Raw genomic sequence first — 7,338 nt, 5'->3', positions numbered from 1 at the left:
TTGACATAGTAGTATTAGATAAGGTAATGGGGCCCTGTGATAGTTTGAACATTATTATTTGCTGATGAAATTAAGTGACTGTTGTTCAGATGATCCTGGGGTGAACTTTATCACTATTCTTGGGACTCATTGTGATTAACCTACTGTTCTTTTCCAACATCCGATTTTAAATGCTGATGATAGTAAATTTACGGTTTCAATCTATACGCTAGACAGAGGTCATTTCGATCACCGAACAAGGACAAAACACGAGTAAACTGATGTTTGAATATACACGTACTTTAAAGGAGTGAGGGGTTCGCGATAGGTGTAGTTCATATGTTGCTAAAATATCACGCCCCTAAGCTTCGACAGGCCCTCATATCAGGTTGGGATTTTTATCATGATTATGATAAGATAAAAATAGAAAGTATATGTATTCCACATCATATTGCACCTGAACAGCTTCACTAACATCACAGTTAAACCGTGAACAGAGACGATCGCGACAAGTCAAAGTCGTAAGAAAATAAACGAATGCATTAAAGATACAATTTCGGGAAATTGGAATGAAGTAGCATAGTGACACAAGCCAAGAGGGTCCCGTAATGTGTCAGACTAAACTTAGCTGGCGGGCGGACAGACGGACAGATTACTATAGACCACCACCCTAATAAATAATATGTTGATGTCTTGAAGACATTTGAGTGTTGACATATTTGCTTCATAATCATAATATCAGAGGAAAACATTTGCATGTTCAAAACAAAAACATATTTCAAAGCTGACCTTAATCTTTGACCTGGTGGCCTTGACCCTTTAGGTCGAGCGACTTTCAATTGATTAAAAAAATTATGCTTCAATGTTTCATTACAATATTATTACTTGACCTATAATTATTTATCATTTGGGTATTTCAAAGTTTCATCTTGACCTTTGACATGTGATCTGATGATTTCAGTTAATTTTGCTTCACTATGTCTTCGGTAAATATTTACCACTAACATTCAGAAATAATATATTGTTTGCTGTAAAATCACCATTGTCATTAATAGCAATGGTGACCTTGACCATTGAACATGAGATCGATTGAAAGTAAGCACTTGTGAAGAAGCAATGAAGAGAGTATATAAGTGTAATCATCCTAGCAGACATTTTACTGAAACCGATTTTCTACTTATAGTCTATTATTTTGACCTTTGACCTCAGCACCCAAAAATATCTCCCGCGCAAGCACTTCCCTCGAAGAATCATTGAGTAAATATTTGGTGCATTTGGCCCAATATAGCTGATAATATTGTACCGAAACAAGTGAAAAACAGAAAGTCAAACATAAAACCTGATTACTATAAGGCATCCGCATTTTCTAGTACGCAAGTACGAGGTAATTAATACCAATTCGTTACCATGTAACTTTCACAAAGTTGTAGCGAGGTTTTTACTCGAAGCCATCTTTGAAGCAATCCATTTCAAGTTTCACACAGTAAATCTCAGATCTTGCATATATAGAGTCAAACCAACGTAGTTTCGCCTGAAGAATAATTTCAGCAATTTCACCGTTAAGTTGTTTTGTATAGGATGTATCTGTATAATTCACTATAAATTCAATCCAAACGTAATATCATGTACTTTTGCGTTTTGATATACATCTACATGTACTTTTGTTACCAATAGCTGTACTGTTTTTACCAAAAGTGGAGCGCTTATTATGGTATCATATAGATTTTTTGTGGAGTTCATTTTGTGACGACGTAGTTGACATCGTGATTTGCTTTGATGTCAATAATTTAAACATCTTTCCATTGCCAGACTAATTCTCTTTGGTATTACTCAGGATGTTTTGGGGAAAGTTTTGCATTATTAACACCACTAATCAGAGTGCGTGTATGTTGGCTTGGTGGATAACTTTTCTTAAACATAGGACCCAGAAATAAGTACTGCAATCTGTGCCTTGATAAAAAAAAAGGAAAGAAAAGAAGACATCTGGGTGAAAACTAACATTTTGAGATAAAGTTTGCTTATCGTTATAGAATCCTTCTATTGCATTTCAATGAGAAAATCGGTTTTCTGGAAACAACAATCGTCTCGGAAATAAAAACGAATAAATTATTATAATAATTATTATTTCCAAAGAAGAAATCGAAATGGATATTTTCTATAATGCGTGTTACTTTCAGACCCTGTTTAGCCTACAGAAACTGGAAGGAAGTCCCGCCGGCTAAAGACAGCGTTTAATTATGATTAAATGGTTCCAATGCCAGCTAGTATCGTCAACTAGAGCAGATATCAACGCATGTAACAATGTGTGATAAGTCACAGGAAATCGGCGTTTTTAGTAGGATCCAAGATTTCAGGTTAAAGGTGGCGCGATTAAAAAAACTCACACTCTTGGGAGGATGAAGCTGGAGAGAAATCAGAGTCGTGTGGTAATTCGTTTTTATGAAAATGATATAACGCAGCTGCTATTTACATGCCTGTTGTCTCCATGTGATAACCTTTAAAACCTTAGATTTCCCTCTGTCCGTAGCTGGGTTAATACAACTTTAAACTGTGACATCGATTGCTCCTTAACAAATCAGACTCCAAATATTTTTCTCATTAGTGAGAAGTAGTTCATACTATTTGTTCTAAATGAGTTATGCTGAATTTTGGACCAAAGCGAAAAAATCTCAGGATCTCTAAGTAGTGTTTTGGAGCACAAATTATGCATGGGCAGTGTTTTAAAGGAAAAGTTTTCGATAAATTGTCAAACAAACTTCCATAGGCATTAATGCTTTCTTATCCATGATTTGTTTTGAGACCGATTGGAAAGTCAACATGCTGTCGCTAGTTGAAATTCTAAATAAATAAATAAAGGGGCAGTGCTGCACATAAATAATTGATCAATATTCCTTTCTGATGTACTTGAAGAATGAGAACTAAAGAACTTCTAGAGGTAGTTAAAATTAAGGAAAATTTGTCGATTACAGACAGATTACCATGGTATGATTCGGAGCGTAGCCCCCGATTGTTTTTGGACATTAATATGTAATGTCCGCTAGTGATTTACACAGAATTTGATACATCGACTATACAGCCCTGCGACTCCTAACTTGTCCGAAATGTAGTCCTTTACAATAGAATAGAAGTATTTATAACACAACCAACAGCAGATTAGAGTGACGTTACGATGGCTACACGGTCACCTTTATCGGACAAATGACCAGTGTGATACGTACTTCCATTCTATTGACATTACCAATCTGAAGAAAATGTTCCTAAATAGTCCTTTATAAAAATGTGAAGTTTGACCAAAGTCCCCCAAGGAATGAAGCCGCTCGAGCGCCGACAAGGAAGTGTAGCATACGTACATATAGAAAAATATCTCCGAAGTGAGATCACCATGACAAAAAAAAAAAAAAAAGGGACTCCTACAATCGGTCTTCATCAACCTGTATCTCTCAGTCCTGTGTTGGGAGTTTATCAATCAGCTGTTGACAAATTGTACGGAAATGATCACGATATTGGGAACATGCTCTTGAATATCGAACCAACTACGACATGTAAACACCATGTTGAAGCAGGCGGTCTTATCTAGAAATGGAGAATTCAGTATAGGGAAATCATAACGTCTACAACTTTCCGGTTTGTCTACTGCAATCAGATCATGTCACAAAGCTGGTGGATACGACCTTAACTCCTACCCCATTCGGGAGGATTTGGGTAAACCGATTGCAAAATTTAACCAGATCCTTCCAAATTTTATTTTGTTTAACCCAGTTATTTAATCTTGAATAAATAGGTGTTAAATAATTTTCAGAGTAAAGGCTTTAGAAAATACGTTCCAATTTTCATTACACTGTATGGCGTTTCGTTAACCAATGTGATCGATTATATCGGGAGCATTTTTTATTATTCTACTCGAAGCGATCTCGAGAATTTTGCGGGTATCATTTTCATCAAATAAAGTTTTTTTTTAAATTTTTATTTAGAACTGAGCGAGATGTCAATAATATCTGTGTAATAATGTTTGTGTCAAATTAACTTACTATGGTCATTATATCTTCATATATTCGGTCGCCTTTGAATATATTTGTACAACTTGGCCATTAGCTGCAAATTGTGCTTTGCTAAATGCAATATGTATCTTCAAAACGTGTGGTGTGAAAACAATCGCTTTCTGGAATTCTACACCTACCTGCAAAATTCTGTCTCGTCCTTTCTTCTGGAAAGAGTGGAGTTATCTTGGTAGTGTTGGGAAACATTTTAAAAAAGTTTTTTGTTTAATTTCTACAACATTTTTTTTGAATGGGTAGCTCAGCAAGAGGGGTTCACATCAGAAGAATGATTATTTTCCGTATCCCGTCTTGACAAAGCCAGCCGGATATCGAAAAATAATCAAAGGTGTACGTTTCCTGTTTTCACCTCTAGTTTTGAGTCTATTCAGCATTTCCTGCATCACCTATTTTCACAAAGATGTCAATGATAGTCGTACCGGGGTAGGATGGTCGCCAGTAAACAATGCCAATGTAGTGTTTTTGATCCACGTCGATATACAAGTCATCGACTTTATCTTCCACATCGGTACAAACACCGACATTTTCATTCCGATCGGGAATGCGGAGCAAGTAAGTGATATCGGGGGACTACGCCACACTAAAGATCACATGACACCATCACTACATTTTCTTGTAACAATGGAATATTTCCAATCAAGTAGTTTCACTAGGCTGGCGAATTACCAAACCTACGAGTGCTTCGATGACGGAGTCTGCTGCTCACTCCGATATAGCCTGGTCCGTCAACACTCGTACTGACAAGGCAATCAATTATCGTTCGAACGAAATGACCCAATATCGGTATATTATGATGGCACTGCGCCGTTCCATATATCTAGTCAAGTGGAATAAACCAACAGATAAATATTTAATTCGACAATAGATTCGCTTCACATGTCCTAAAACTGTTGTCAGACTTCATCAGTCATCGTTAAATCAACAGATTTCAGAATCCATAAAAATTACCTTCGAAAACCTTCACGCGACATTCGACAGGATAAGCAATATATGAAAATAAACCACAGCCAAGTCAGTAAATGATCACTCTCAACAACGAATCGCGTACTTGTCATGGAAAGGCGTTTTGAAGCTAATTTAATGGATTATAGTCAGATATTGCTTCCAGAAGTAGGTCCGACTAAGTGAATTTCGCTGTTTGATGTCTGGCAAGTTTTCGTGGATAATATGAAATATAACAATTAAACATCATTTATCTGTCGGTTCCAGAGATATACATCGACGGTGAAGTGGCCATCACAACTTTCCAGACGTTGGGCCATTTCGTTAGGTAGACAAGAGTTACCTACCTTAGTAAGATTATTGACAGACATGTGGGTACCTGTGGTTCTATTCAGCACAATTTTACTGCCGGATTCTATTTAGCAATATGAATGTTAAAGTTGCATATTACAGTAATAAACAACCACCTACGAAGTATCGAAACATTGCTCAAACGAGTGTGTTGTGAAATAGATAACTACATAACGGAATTTTCCAGTCACTATAATGAGACTTCCTATATACCACTTCCAACACATAAAAATTGCAAATATTTGTTGTGAATAAAGTTTTTATTTTTTCTCTTTTTTTTTTTGTTTCAACACAAAACAAACTTCAAAATCGAATTTTCTTCTTGCTTCATCTTCTTTGCAAGACTTACCTTTTTTATTCCCTCGGCCAGCTTCTGTGTGATCTGGATTCGGTCATGGCATCTTCTTAATTTCATTTCAAATTACAAAACCAGACACTTGCTGTGCAATTTAAGCTAGAAGTTCAAAACAAAATTTGCAAAAGAATCTAATCGAATTTGAATTTTTTCCTTATTAAAATTGGTTAAGACTATGCCAAAATGGCGTTTTGATTTTATAGATACAATAAACCTCCAACATTCGGCCAATCTTGGACGGTCTTGTCTGGATACCTGTTAAAGACAATACATGGGATTAAGTATAACATCCCATTCTCGTACTTCTGAATTAGACCAGTAAAATTCCCTTCTATTTATGTCAGATATCTTCTTTCGACGGAGAACTTCACACCACAACTATATTCGCTGTAATTTGCACCATTTTCATACTACCCATCCCCATTCTTTGTAATTAGAAAGAATGAAAAATACGTTCTCTCTTTCGAGCATTTCATACAATATTCAGGCACTTAAACAAGACTGCTGAACGTTACATCGTAGTACTGTACCTTGGTGGATCAAAATCACGTTTACCTTATAAATGTGCAAAATTTTACGTTTTCCCATATTTGAACTCTAAATTATGTTAAATATCAATAGGTCAAATTTATTCTGCTTTACTTTTGTTTCCAGACTAGTTACTTTTCAATGTCACTATCTGTGAACCTACTTCAAGACGAATGCAGGACAATGAATTACTCATTTCACAATGCATCTAATGCTTTCAGAAAATCTGTAGCCAAATTTCAACCAGCCACATCATTTCCTTAGAACTGCTTGAGCAACGTTTAGAGTTTTTTTTTCTTACCCTTTAAAAACAGGACATTACAGAGCAACCTGAATACCATCGTTTAGCTCTCTGGAACGCGACTTGCAAGGAATGTTTTTTCTTTCCTTGACAAGACTTGAACGTTCAACAGTGTATCATTCCCACACCACAAAAAAAGAGAGAGTTAATTGAAGTCTATACTCTGGCTCGAGAGATATCTTTGTAAATGCTGTCATTTATAATATGCTCAATGCATTAATTTTTCAGTTCTAGTTGTAAAGAGCTCTCCTAGTCCTTTGATATCCATTTAGTCCTTAATAAAAAGACAATATTTCACACTGTCATCTTCGTTAGATATGGTTAAGTATGGATATTATTCACATAGACCAACTACAGGCAGGTGTTGCATTTGTCGGAAACGTGCAATCCACGAAAATTGTTTCTACAAAATAAATTCCTATTAAAACAAGCAAGGACATACTAACGAAATTAAGCTTGGTGGAGGAAATTCAGTCAATGTGAGAGCCAGAGTATAGTCAGAAATATCAACAAATTCAAAGACTCATTTCATCAAGGTCAACATGGCATTCATCAAGATCAATATGACCTTCACATATTCTTCATAAGTATGCAACTTGATATCATATGAGCACTCCGTTTCTCTTCTGAACATTTGCAATGTGAAAATTCCAGTACACACTAAAATTAATTTCTTTTAGATTTTCGAAGTTTTTGTTTGACATGCACTCGACATGTAGCAAATGCGATTCTATTTTGTACGAATGTGTCGATTATGTATCCATGTGCTGAAAAGTTTGAGGGGGAAATGACTGTACACCGTGAATTTTAAAGGATAAATCTCTGCA

Source organism: Ylistrum balloti, unplaced genomic scaffold (assembly GCF_031769215.1).
Source record: "Ylistrum balloti isolate Yb309-2 unplaced genomic scaffold, AGI_CSIRO_Ybal_v1 Utg369988, whole genome shotgun sequence".
Classification (NCBI taxonomy): Eukaryota; Metazoa; Mollusca; class Bivalvia; order Pectinida; family Pectinidae; genus Ylistrum; species Ylistrum balloti.
The sequence above is the reverse complement of the archived record's forward strand: the minus strand, read 5'-3'. Positions refer to the sequence as shown.